Source organism: Lepidochelys olivacea (genome assembly GCF_965140295.1).
Source record: "Lepidochelys olivacea isolate rLepOli2 genome assembly, chromosome: 14".
In the NCBI taxonomy this organism is placed as follows: Eukaryota; Metazoa; Chordata; order Testudines; family Cheloniidae; genus Lepidochelys; species Lepidochelys olivacea.
In genome coordinates, this window is record NC_140424.1 from 30,804,569 (window position 1) to 30,818,710 (window position 14,142).

The window sequence follows — 14,142 nt, forward strand, 5'->3', positions numbered from 1 at the left end:
TCAGGGACACAGTCTGAGCGGGGATCCCCCCACCCACAGCCAGGGGCGGATTCTCTCTCCAGAGACAGAGACCAGCGGGAAAGTGAAGATCGGTGCCTCATTACCAGCATCAAAAAATGTCACCTGCCCCAGTTCACAGTCCAGACAAACCCGGATCCTGCCAGGGCCCCAGCACAAGGGCAGGGGGGGTCACAGGGGATGCGAGAGCCTGGTACTGACCCCAACACCACTCCACAGCCCAGATCCCCTCCTTAGGGTTAAGATGGATCCATCCCTTCCTCCTCACAGACTCTCTAGCCACCCCCACAGCCCAGTGTCCCCCATCCTGCACTTTCACCTCCACCTCCCAGCAATATCTCCCCCGAGGTGAATCCCTCACATCCCAGCAAACAGAGCTCAGAGTCAAATTTCTCAGGATTGTCACGCAGATCCTGCCGTGTGTGTCCACATCTCACACTTTTCCGATCCTCAGACAGGACGAGTTCAGGATGAGCCATGTCTGGATCCAGAGTCACATTCACTGAGAGAGAGAGAGAATCAGAGTGTTAGGAGCAGAGCTCAGCCCTGGGGGAGGCTGAGACCATTTTTCACACACCCAGCAGACCTGTTTAGGCTGGGTCAGTCCAGTGAGCTGCCTCTATCCTGGGTACATAGACGCCGACTCTGTGGGTGCTCCGGGGCTGGAGCACCCATGGGGAAAAATTGGTGGGTGCTCTGCACCCACTGGCAGCTCCCCGCCCCGCAGCCCCAGCTCACCTCTGCCTCCGCTCCACCTCTACGTCCTCCCCTGAGCATGCTGCTACATCCTGTTTCTCCTCCTGGCTCCCAGCGCTTGCACTGCGAAACAGCTGTTTAGTGGTGGCAAGTGCTGGGAGGGAGGGGGGAGAAGGGGGAACGTGGCACGCTCAGGGGAGGAGGCGGGGCTGGGATGGGGATTTGGGGAGCAGTCCAATAGGGGCATGGAGGGGGCGGAGTTGGGGCAGGGACTTTGGGGAAGGGGCTGGAATGGGGGCGGGGCAGAGGCAGGGCAAGGGTGGAGTTGGGACGGTGCCAGGAGGCGCAAGCACCCACCGGCGCTGGGAAAAGTTGGCACCTGTGCCTGGGCACCTGAGACTGAGCAGAAATGTCACTGCAGCTCCTCACTCTGTGCAATGAGAGACACTTCATTAGTTTCTCATTTGTTTGCAGTCTTCACTTGAGCCTCGATGGGTCTGCTCCATTCCCAGTGGCAGAGAAACAGCAAAGAAGCTTTTCATGAGGCGGAAGTGGAGGAGGCTGGTACCAGCTTTAAACCCCAGAGGGAAGCTTCCTAAATGCATCCTCCACTCCCAGGCCACGGAAGAGAGAGGAAGATGCAGCATGGGGGAAGAGCCACTTAAGATCAGAGAGTAGGAGGAGGTATTGGGTGGGGAAGCCCCATCAACAGCCCAGAGAGGAGATTGGGAGGCCAGCATCAGAGGGAGAGCATCTTCCCAGTCCAGGAAGTAGTGAGCAGCTCTAATTATGGGAGAGCCCAGCCCTGTCCAAAGGGAGGGTAGGATGTTGGAGAAGAGCAATGGGGAGGCATCCTCCATAGGGGTAAAGCACAGGGTGTGTCAGCTCTCAGGGCAGAGAGCTCTGTTTAGGTGCTGCTCAGTGGGAGTGTTTCTGTTCATCAACATGGGCATGAACTCAGCACCAACGCTGGTGTCAGGATTGTTTGTGTGACTTCAGCTTGAGATCTCCTCACTGTTTAATGTGTGTATTTTTAGGGCTGTGTGTGTCACAGTCACTGTTGGTTTGGTTGGTAACTTTAGCTACAATCTCATGAAGAGATTTTCATGAACTTGTTTTAATGTTTTCACTGGAATTTTCTCATTAAAGACAATGTCCATGTGCAATCTCACTGTGACGGGATCCCTGGGGTGCAGCCTGGGACTGTGGGACTGCTGTGCCCCCTTAACTCTCCAGCCTGGGCCATCTCTCATGATGCTTTGCTAGTGACAAGCAGCAAACACCTCCGGGCACTGTTATCACTCAGCAGAACTGTATATGGAGCCCCACCCCCAGCTAGATTGCATGAATGCTCCCAGAGCCACTCATGAATCACACAGAGATAGGCACCAGCTGAATCCCCCCAGCTCCCAGCCTTGCACCTCAGGAATATACCCTCTTGCACTGCTCAATATGAGCAGTGCAAGTTTATTAATTGGTTCACCACTTCATCGATGAAAGTAGATATACACCAGCCTTTTTAAACCTGAGCAGATTTAGCAAACACTTCAGGCAAACTCACAGGTAAAGATAAACAGTTAAACAAATTTCCTGACTACAAAAGATAGATTTTAAGTGATAATAAATGATAGGCCAAAAAGTCAGAGTCGTTACCAAAATAAAATAAAATATAAACACACAGTCTAAACTCTCCACCCTATTAGACTGGGCAACATGTATTTAAGCAGTTTTTCTCACCCCACTGGATAGTGCAGTTCATAGTACACAGGTTTCACCCTTGAAACCTGGGCCAGTCTCCTCTGTTGGAGTCTTCTGAGTGTTCTTGTTGCTTGCAGCATAGGTGGGGGCAGGAGAACAGGTCAAGCATGGGGCCCCTGTGTTCTGTTTTATACCCTTAATCCATGTGCTTGGAGAACACAAGTCCAGGCATGTCTGGTGGGCATTGCTGAGTCACAAGGTGAAGAAATACCCCGATATGTCTCCTGTGAGTGAGTCATTGAACTGTACCTCCTCTGCTGGACAATGACTGGTGATGTCTGTTCAGCACCCACTTGGGCACTGGTTACCTCCCTTGTCATTGTCTCTGGAGAGCTAGTATCTGGGCACGTCCGAAACTCACAGCATATTTTAGTGACAACCATACAACACATTCTCATAACTTCATATGCATTAATGATATACATATTTAGATAGAACAATGACTTTCAGCAGATCATAACCTTTCCCCTGATACCTCACATAACATGGTTTATATACAATATCACAATTATATATAAGTGAGGATTATGGGGTTATAGGGCACTCCCCCAAGGAAAAGAATGTTACACTCACCCAGTCTGCATGATCCCAGGGATTCCCCTCTTTTTGTCTCCAGTGCAGATGGCAGGGTGGCTGGAGGGGGAAAGGATAAAAGAGATGAGATTTCAGGCTTTCATATTTATGACAGCATCCCTACTCTGAACTCATAGAACTGTGTTTTAATTATGACAGAGAAACAGACAGAGAGGCACAGAGACACACTCAGGTATTTAATATAAATTAATCTGATGCCTTCTCTTTCCTCTCTCATTCAGGCATCTCACAGTAATGGAACCAACAGCCATGAAGCCTCACAATGACATACAATTTATAAGTGAGATTTACTTTTCGCTCTTCATCCCCTCCCACCCTACAGACCCTAGTAAATTTGTCTCATTACTTACTTCATTTTCTCATAACCTAGATCCAGGTCATACAAAGACTTTGGCATGAAAGTAACTTTACCCACTTTGGTCCCTTTGACACTAACAGGATATTCTGCCTCCATAGGCAGAAATATGAATAATAATAATAATAATAATAAAATCATTTTATCTATGTGGAAATTGAGGCAGGGGGAAGGTTGGCTCAATGGGCCAGATTCACCCCTGTACCGGCAAAAGGAGAGAGGGGAGGTAATTTGTGCTTCTGCTATTCAGGGGCTGTAGGGGCCGGTGCAGACCTTGGCTCTGACTAAGGAAGTTCTGAAGTCCAGCCAGAGTTACATCCCTATGACAATGGCCCCTGTGTCTCTTGGCCAGTGTGCAGAGTATCAGAGGCATAGCTTTACACTGCCCACCTCCCTCTATCCCTGGTCCCCACCCTCACCAACCCCACCCCATTCCCAGGCCTCTCAGGAACACGCCTTGTGCCTGCAGCTGCTGTGGAGGAGACACAAGAGGCTCCTGTGCTAGAGGGATTCCTTTGGAGTGGGAGGGACTTTCTCCTTCCCTACAGCCCATGTGGCCCAGACTAGCTGCCATATGGGACCTGAGGACAAAGAGGGACTGGGTCCAGATTTTAAAAATGGCCATTAATTTAGGGTCTAAATTTTGAGTGCTGACCTTTAGGCCCCAGGGCCTGGTTCTCAGAGGCATTGTGCACCTGCAGCTCCCACTGACTCCACCTGCAGCTCTAGATGCTAAATAGCTCTGGAGCACCTGCCCTGCAGCTCTCTAGTTGGGAGAGAAACTCAGGTGCCCCAAATTAGTCCATTTTGCTAATTTTGGGCCTTAATATTGGTACTGTTGTTAAGTCATTAATTAATGTGAGACACCTTGACACCTGGGCCCCATTACATCAGCTCAATTTGTCTGCTTTCCACTACGTATTAGATTAAGTAGTGAGAGTTGGTACAAGGGGTATTTCTTATGCATAAGTTTGGAGAAACTGAGATTGTGCATTTATGCTGACTGACTTGGCTTTGGCCTACTTAGCAGTTTGCTTAACATACAGGAAGTATTGCTTTAAGTGACCTTGTTATTTAGTGATGTTGCAATTTAGATAAATTGCTATGTGAGACAAAGAGATGTTTTGATCACACAACGTGCTTAAAGACAACAAACACCCAAAATGTATTGCCAAGTCCAAAAACCGCTATGTGGAGAAAAGGGTCAAAGTGACCTATGCATAATCAGTGGTAATAAACCAACCAGGAAAGAGACTAATAACATGACAAGAGCTTGGATAGCCAATTAAAAAGTTCATGTATGTGTATTGTATGAGTTATATGAGATATTTAATATTCATAGCACTCAAACATGACTGGAAGAGAACTAACAAATAAATAATTTGGATGTGTATAATATGTCAGATGTTGTAAGGGGTAGTCTGAGCGTCACTGGAGAAATGCACCATGCCCTACCCATGCCCCAGGAGATGGTAACTGGCCTGTACTTCATTCTGTACATCTGTCATTTCTTACTGTAATTGTAATGGCAAGGCATGCTTTTGGTACAAATAAAACTATGAATTATTCAACCTGAGACTCTTGAACCCCACGTGTGGCCTTCTCACCCAACAATTAAATCCATGCATAATATAATTATGAACGAATTGGCCAAATCCATTCTCCTCCCACAGTCCCAGAGGTTTATCCTGATTTCCCCTCCTAGATCCCTTCTAGGTACCTTTGAACTTCCTCAGAGTCTCCATTAGAGCCATAGTTTTCTGGGAGAAATCACTGAGTTGCTTTTCTAGTTGAGGAGAAATTTCCCATGGCTGCTGGAACTTCCTCTTCTCACACCTGGACATAAACAGTTTAACATGGTTATATTTCATTTAGTGATTCGTTATAAGTTCTTGCTAGTGAGTTGCTGCTCTAATGGGCCTGGAGTCAACAGTGCTGGAACCTCACTAGAAGTCAGGGGCCATGAAGGCCCACACTCCTCTGTGGCCTCAGCTCCTCCTCTTCCCCCCAGAGGCCCCTCTCCCTAGCCAGGCCCGAAGCCAGAGCTGGACCATGGTAAAAACTGCCCAGGGAGCCTGGGCCACTGTGGGGCACCCCGGAACTTCCACGTACCCTGGATGGGGGTGCAGGGGCCTGAGAGTAACCCCTAGCCTCTGTCCCTGACCTTGACTGGGAAGACGCTGATGCCACCAACAGGGGCTGCACTTTGCAGCGGGTTAAGTGATCAGCCTGCTGGGAAATGCAGCCCCTACCGGCGCTGCTCCTTGCCTGCCCGAGGCTTGCAGTTGGGGGTGGGAGGCAATATGGCCCCCTGCCCTCCAAACTATGCCCATGTTAAAATGTGAGCAGGCATTGCCCTCCCACTTTTAAAAGTGGGGGGCCATGGCCCCCCTGCATCCCTCCTAGTTATGGCATCCATGTCTGGAGTTAGAATTTCTCTACTCCTCCCAGCCTCAGAGCAGGCCCAACAGCGTTCATGGCTGTGCAACCTTCCCTCAAAGGTCACATTAATATTCTTCAACTCTAGCCTGGGGAGACTAGGTCTGGGGATAAAAGGGGAATTGAGTCTCTCTGGCCCATTCACTCCTTGGCCTCCATGCTCTGATGGACACAAAGCTTCCATGTGAAGTTTTGTAGAAATCTGTCCACTAGGAATTACACTGAGACGCCTCCCCATCTTATTCCACACAGGTGTCCAAACTGTCTTCAGATGGGAAAGACTCTTGACCACAACTGCCCTGGGCTGAAGGGTAACCAGTGACCCAGCAGTAAAAGCGCCATATTCCATCTCCACTATCCTGAGGCAGCCAGTCCCCCAGGGATGTGACATTTCTAGGAAATACTTTAGGTTAATCTTTACCATTCACACACACTTTGAATTTCAAGGAAGAGATTTTGCAAGTATGGGGAAAAGAGGCCCTGAGCTAATGGGGCTTTTCCATCTCTAATATCAATGTGTCTGTGACTCTGCAAAGAACAATAGGAATTCACATTTCAGCAATGTACATACTGAGTTACACTGATCTCTGACTTCTGGATTCCTGTACCTGTGTTTTAGAAGATATCCTGTCCCTGTGTTGAGATCTGGAGTATTTCTAACTTAGTCTCACCTGCAGGAATTCTCTCGCTGGCTTCTGATACTTCCCCTCCATTTCACTGATCAGCTCAGTGAGATGAGAAATCTCCTTAGAGAGTTTGGTTATATTTTCATTCTGTATCTTCACAATCTCCTTGTACAGCTTTTCCAGCTGGACCAGCAGGAGTCGCTCTTGTTCCTCCAGGAACTGCCACAGTTGCTGAAATTCAGACACAATTTTCTGCCTCTTCTTTTCTGTCTGTTTATGTGAAACAACAGGGAAAGGACTTGTCAGGGACATGGGGGCAGTGTGGGGTCCTTTCATGGAGTGCTGAGTGTGGAGGAGGGAGAACTTCTTTGTAAACCCCTAAGATTTCTGACACTTGACTCTACCCTGTGGTTACTTGGGAGAGAATTCTCTCACACCTTGGTCATTTTGCCCCAATGTCTCTGGAAAGGGATGTTTTCATCTCTGACATGATTAGGACATTGTGTTATTCAGGGCCTCTGACAATGGAGATCCAGAGCAGCAGGAGGCAGGACTCAGCATTACACTGACAAAGAGGCCAGAGAGAAAAAAAAGAATCAAATAATTCAACAATGAAAAACATGACACAGACACAGTGAAAGCCACAAGGGCTAGAAATTAACTCATTAACTGAAATGAAAGCTTAGATTCTCTACATGAATCCAACACAGAAAATCTAGGATCATAGAGAAACACACCCACACCCACATTCACCAAGGCCACAGAGGAATCCGCCTACAAACAGACCTCTTACCACAACTCTCCACAGGTCCATAACAACAGGCACCTTCCAGATACTCCTGGCTTTTCCCCTCTCCAGTCACCTTAAATCCCAGCAGCTTTTCTCTCTCTTCCCTCAGAGTCTCCAAATGGGCCTGGATCTTTTCCTGTAGAGACAGAAATGATTTGGGGGGGTTCATTTTGAGGGTTGAGAGGGATGTGTAGGAGGATGTTTTCCCACTCAGATCTAAGGGGACTGTTTGTCCTAATCCATCTATGACATCAGGGTCACCAGGGAAATGAAACCTAACAATGGAGACTGGGAGTGTGTCACATGCGGATTTGTTACCAATTCAGGTTCAGTCTTTTTAGTAATTAGAGAGAAACCTCAATTATCCGAGTTTGATAGATATTTGTTAATTACTAAGTAGTATATCACATAACAAGAAACTGGAGTTACATGGTGCTGAATCAATAAATTTACGCTTGAGAAGATTAAATAAACAAAGTGATACAAATCCCAGAAACCACCAGGGCTCTATATATGAGCTGGGATTGTCCAAGGAGCCCAACTCCCAATTGAATTTCAGCCCTGAAGCCCTGGAGATTGCAGTGGTTGTATAGAACTGGTCTGATCAATAGGGCAAATCTCATTAGACAGGCTGACTTGTGGTAAGAAGAGTTGGGGTTTTCCCTAGTGTGGTCCTGAATACATTCAGTAGAAATGCCTTCTGCCATCCTAGTAAATCACCTAGAAACAGTGGATTCTGAGAGATTTGAAAAGGCTGCATGATGGGACCAGTGGAACCACTTTGGGTGGTCCTTGCCCATGTACATGTAAGCAAGGTCTGAATGAGCTCTCCCCTGTCATCTAGTGATAAGCTGGGGAAGAGAACTTCAGGAGCTGACCTTGTTTGCATGGGCACACTTACCCTGCCTAGGTGCTCAGCATGATGGGGCTGCTTGCCCCAAATGATCACTTTTGGTTGGTGTTGGATCACAGGTCTCTTTGTTATTGGGTGCAGGGGCACTAAAGGTTGCTATCCTTGTTGTGTGGATCAAGGGTAGCAGAACTGTGCTTGTCATAGCCTGATTGAGGAACTCACTCTGAATGAAACTGCATTTGCTAGGCAGGGGACATGGGTGCCAAAGTCCAATAGAGTGGAAAGAGGATGAATGTAGGCACTTTTATTGGGGGGGGGGGTGCGGTGCCTGTCTCAGGGCCTTAGACATCATTTGACTTCACTGTGCAATAACAAAGCTGATTAAGATTCAGTAAAGAGTCTTTTGTGACAGACTAACAGAGATGAAATTGCTAATAACCAGGTCTAAGCATTAGACCTGCTATGGGACAGATGAAACAGATTGCCTAGTCTGTACTAGCAGTGAGGCTCTCCCATGAACAGCTGAACCTACTGCGAGCTGTGTTAAGTGGTGGGACCTCCAGATATCCCAGCGGGCGCAGAGTGGAGTGGTTGGCAGAGAGGGCAGCCGATGGAGGGGCTGAGACATCAAAGTGAGTGACTGGACATTGGAGTGAGCAAGGTGTCTTCCCCTGCCGGGGTGGGAGGTGAACTCATGCAGCTGCACCTCTGAACTCTGGGTCTTCACTGGCTAAGGATAACAACTGTGAGTGGGGTTGCTGGAGGGAGAAGGGACGGGCATGTCAAAGGGACTCTTGGTTGCTGGACTTAAGAACCTGAAACAAAAGGACAATGCCCAACTAACTCTGGGGTGGCTGTTTTGCTCACGGGTTTATGCTTATGAATCCTTTCTGTGGCATTTTCCACAGTTAATGCCGTGTTACTTTCCCCTTTTTATTAAAAGTTTTTTCCTACACTCAGACGCCATGCTTGAGAGTGGGAAGAATTGCCTCTTAGAGGTGTCCGGGGTGGTGTGTATTGTCCGAGGTTAGTGGGTCGGGGTCAAGCCAGTTCTGGGTTGTATTGTTGTATTATTGAAAAGGAACACGGACCTATGCTGTCTGGATCCCTTTTATGTGTGGATTCAAGGTGTTCGGCTTAGCACAGTGACCTCCTCTAGTGCAGGCCTGCAACTGAGTTTAACCACTCATGGAACAACACCAGAGTTCAGAATCCCAATGAGACACCTAATCTCCCTGCTGGGCCTGGGGCCTTTATCAAGGCATCTTTCCCTTCTAATGACTGCACTTCATCACTGGTCAGTGCTGCTGCCAGGGTGGCAGCATGGCCTACTGGTTAGGGCACTGGACTGGGTCTTGGGAGACCTGGGTGCTATTCCCATCTTTGCCACTGACCTGCTGAGTGACCATGGGGAAGTCTGTGCCTCGCTTCCCCTCCCACCCTTTGACTGTCTTGTCTAATTACACTGTAACCTCTCAGGGCAGGGATTGCCCCTCACTGTGTTTTGTGCAGGGTCCAGCACAATCACAATCAGATCTCATTTGGGTCTGTTGGGGCCACTGAGATGAAAATACTACTAATAAAAACCGTGTTACAAATTAGTAACAACAACAGCTTGTAACTTCCTATTCTCCACTTTGAAGGCAGCACTTTCACATAGACTGGCCTGCAACTCATGTCGTTTAAAGCTCACTGGTCATTTAACAACTTCTGAAATGTAAAAAATTTCATTATGTCACCAGTGGAAGCTGGGTTTGAAGAGGAGTTAGCTTCTCAGACAAAAATTTTCTCACATCAGACATCTTTAAATTCTTTGGGTTTTTTGCCTTTCTTGCCACCCTGCAGTATCATTAACTTGTTATAGCATCTGTCATACAGTGAAGGCTTTACAGAGCAGAATGATGCAGTTACTCTGGATTCTTTGTGGCCAGGGGACTCTCTTGCTCAAAAGACCTGAAGTGGGAAATGGCTTGGAAAAGAATTTAGCTTCTCAGAAAAATGTTTCTTTCACTGCACATCTTTAAAGTCTTTATACTGCATAATTTACTTTTTATAGAATGTTTCATACAATTGAGGCTTTACAGAGCTCAGTGGTGCAGTTACACAGATAGCCGTAATAGGCAACTTGCTATGAAATTAACCGGTAATTAAAATCCAAAGTTATTACTCTTATTAATACTTTATTAAGTTATCCAAAATCTAAAAAGAAAAGGAGTACTTGTGGCACCTTAGAGACTAACCAATTTATTTGAGCATAAGCTCACGAAAGCTTATGCTCAAATAAATTGGTTAGTCTCTAAGGTGCCACAAGTACTCCTTTTCTTTTTGCGAATACAGACTAACATGGCTGTTACTCTGAAACCTGCCGAAATCTAAAGTTATTCAACTTAACAGCAATTCCCTACTTTGTACTTATAGGCAGCCTCTGGTGTGGGAACTACTGTGTGAGCCCTTTGAGTCCACAACAGATGGCAAACTAAACAAATAGAAGTCTGATCCTCTTCACAGAACTGTTTCAGAGGCTTCCGGTATTCCCCACACACCCTCTCCCCGCCTGCTCCCCGTCCAGTGCCTCTAAACTCAGCTGTTTGGCTGTTTCTACTTTTCTTGCCAGCTGCTTATTTGGTCTGATGTTTCTGTGTTGCACAGCCTCTCCTTACTTGGGGCATGAGACAGCTGTATCCGATCCCTCCCAGTACTGGGTGATGCAGGCTTGGCTGAAATTGTGCCCACAATCCAGAGTAACAGGTTCTCTGAAATACTCCACACAGATGGGACAAGTGGCTTCCTCCTGGAGACTCTCCACGGGGTTCTCTGAAGCATGGCTCCCTCTGGGCAGTGTAACAGGGTTAGTTTCACTTTCCAGAGCCCAGAATTATGCCCAACCTACAACACAACTGTGAAATTCTCTTTCTGGAACTGATTCTGCTGGGTCAAGCACCAAAAAACAACACTGAGCATATACATGGAGAGAGAGATGTTTAGGGGGTTGAAAGCTAGCTAACAATGACTCACAGATTTCAGAGGTTCAAGGGACAATTGTGTAGCCATTGAACCTGAGTAATACAGAAACACTGAGTCAAAGATGGCCCTGGGTAGAAATCAAATTATTTTAAAGGGTCATAGTGCTACAATCTGCCTCTACCAAAGGGCTATTTTTTTAATTTGGGTAAATGCAATCTGAGTACAGCAGAAAATTCAGGAGGTGCTCAAACTATGTTTGAAAAGAAAATAAAGTACACATACAAGTGCTTGTTCTGAGGGGAGGAGAAATTTGTCTTTACTCATCTTTATAGACTGCAAGCTCTTTGGGGCAGGGACCTCAGTACATGTAAGCTGCCAGCACAGATTATGTATTTTCTTGGGATGGTGAGATGGGCCCACTGCCTTCTTCCCGGCCTGCCACACACACAGAGCCCCCAGCTGGGAGAGGTGGATGAGGACCCGAGAGCAATAGTTCTTGGAGCAAACACCCCATTGACATGCATGGGGTAGCTCCCTCCTCTCGGAACTATTGGCTCAGGCTCTCTGCAAACTCAGGCACACGACACTGTATCCGTTATGTTTAGGTCACACTTTCACACTTTTCAGTCATATGGGCTAGAAGGTTACTAGTTGGCTGTTGATATGATGAAACCTGAGGGTCTGTTCTAGTCAGGCAACTCCAAAGACGAACCCCTAGGGAAGAGTCCATAGTACCTGTACTTAAACCCACTCCTGTATGTATATTCTATGCAGCAGAGCGAGGGCTGCTGTGTTCATGATTAATGTGAATGCCCTGCTCGCAGTGCCTGGTCTGTCAGGGGTGTGGTGGGAGCAGCTCATTCCCTCCATTCCTGGTCTAGCAGTAGCTCAGACACATCTTGATTCAATCCTGTGTGTGAGGAAAATGCCTCACATGGAGCTTTAGTGCCCACAACTCCCTAATGAACAGTGTACGGTTGACAGGTTGGGGCAGAATCAGTGGCCAGGGCTCCCTGCACCTGCCCAGAGGAAGGAGCCTGCAGTGGAGAGATTTAGGTGGAGCAAGAGTCTGGGAAACTGGGAGATTCTGGGGCTCTAAGAAACTTAGTCTGAAAAGGAAAGGCTTGAATGAACCCGGATCCACAGTGTGTCCTACCTTGTATTTCTGGGCAGCCTCCTCCATGAGAAGCACGGTGTGAGATCTGTGCTCGGGGGATCGCCAACAAACCACACACATGGTTTCCCCGTCCTTGTCACAGAACAGATCCAGGGCTTTGTTATGTCTCTCACACAGATTCTCTTTTCCTGGTTTTAAATCCAGCTTTTTAATTTTTTTCACTATATTTGCTAGCTGATAGTTATTCCGGAGAGTCCCTTTTCGTATTATGGCTCTACAACTGGGGCACCACAAAGGGTCATAGTCCCCCTCCGCCCATGTCTCACAGTGCTGAGTGATGCAGACTCGGCAGAAGTTGTGCCCACAGTCCATGGTTACTGGGTCTGTCAGATATTGCAGACAGATGGGGCATTTGTTTTCCTCTTGGATTTCCATGGCTGCTAGGATCTCTTGGTTTCTGTTCTCTCTGCATCAGAAATGGTTTTGCTGACAATGGGAGATGCCTGTCCCACCTCATATCAGCTGCACAGGTGCAGAATGAAGTGAAGAAAAAGGAGAGGCCTGGAGGAGGAGCAGGAAAAAGTTAAGAAAAGAAGGAAGCAGGAACTACACAGGCAAGGAATGGGAGCAGCAGGGTTTAAAAAAGCAGAAAGGGAATGAAAGGAAAAGGGGGGCACGGAAACAAACAAACAAGAACACAAAAACTTAAATTCAGGGTCTGTCTACACAGTTGGTGTCCGGGGGGGTCGGGCTGGATTGTACTCCAGCAGCTAGCCCAAGCCTCCCCCTCGCTGCCGTGGTGCACTGCTATCGGTAGGATGCTAGCTCCAGCAGAGTCAGCACATGTACATCTACCCAGGCTGGGAATCACACCTGCCAGGTGTGGTGGAGACTTACCTGCAGTCAAACAAGGACATTTTTAATTCACAGTAAGGTGTCCACAGCCACACACAGACTTGCATTAAAACAAAACTAGGTGGGAACTAAACCCCATTGAGTTATTTCAGTGACAATGTGTGTGTAGAGCAGCCTTGGCTTGGCTGTGTCTTGCTGAACATCTAGCCACCCTCCTGGGACCAGCCAGGCTACAGGGGCTCCCTGGGTTAAGGTCAGAGGCAGCTGGTGTGTGCTAGTGATAAGGCATGAAAACAGCAGCAAGTCACTAATCAGGACCAACCCTTGAGCTGAAGGGTGATTTTATGGTAAATCCTTTTATGGTAAATCCTTTGCAGTCTAAAGGTTACAGCCCAGCCCATTCACAGTGCCAGCTTAGAGCTGGAAAAAAGATTTTAGGTTTAAACTTTGTGGGAAAGTAACAATCCGACCCACCTCTGCCCCATTGCAGCTTCCCCAGCCTTTTCGTCTTTTTTTCTCCTTGAGCTAATACTGAGCTCACAATCACTGTGTAGGCTGAATCTCTTGGGTGGGGGGTAAATATGAGCCAGGGATCCTAGTTTTAGTTTTGTTGGACTCTGGGGAGAGGAGGGTCAGATCGGAGAGATGGGACAATGGAGACTGCTCAGCACACAAAGCTGGATATGCTGAAGTCCACAATGAGCAGCAATCTGCCCCTCTGCACAGGCTCTTTGCTGCTGGAGCTTCTTGCAGATGTTTCCCACCCATGCATTTGCCTCCACAGGTCTAGATTCTGACTCGGGTCATACCATCGCTCCTTTGACCTCAGCAGTCAGCCAGTGTTTGGGGCCTCGCTCAGTTCTTCCATTGGAAGAAGTTGATTATAGGAGTCAGGTATTTCTTTGGTGCAGTCGTTATTATTTACAAACAAAGTCCACACATTCCTGTGCCCTGAACAGGGTAGAAACAAACAACTGCAGGCAGTTTCCTTACTCAGAACTCCACGTCTGCCTTTCCAGGGAACTCTGAAAGTAGAATTTATTTCGTACTGGTACACTGAGCCCACACTCTCCGCCC

At 47.6% G+C, this 14,142-nt stretch overlaps 1 pseudogene across 1 annotated transcript; it reads right to left on the reverse strand.

The window, feature by feature from the left end:
- Positions 1 to 13,127, reverse strand: LOC311530266 (zinc finger protein RFP-like; annotated as a pseudogene). Its single transcript has 7 exons — positions 13,108 to 13,127; positions 10,535 to 10,960; positions 7,269 to 7,412; positions 6,532 to 6,756; positions 5,142 to 5,280; positions 3,046 to 3,105; positions 1 to 520 (listed from the first exon to the last, which is right to left on the reverse strand). The product of its transcript is annotated as a zinc finger protein RFP-like (transcript).
- Between the last annotated feature and the right edge of the window lie 1,015 nt (positions 13,128 to 14,142).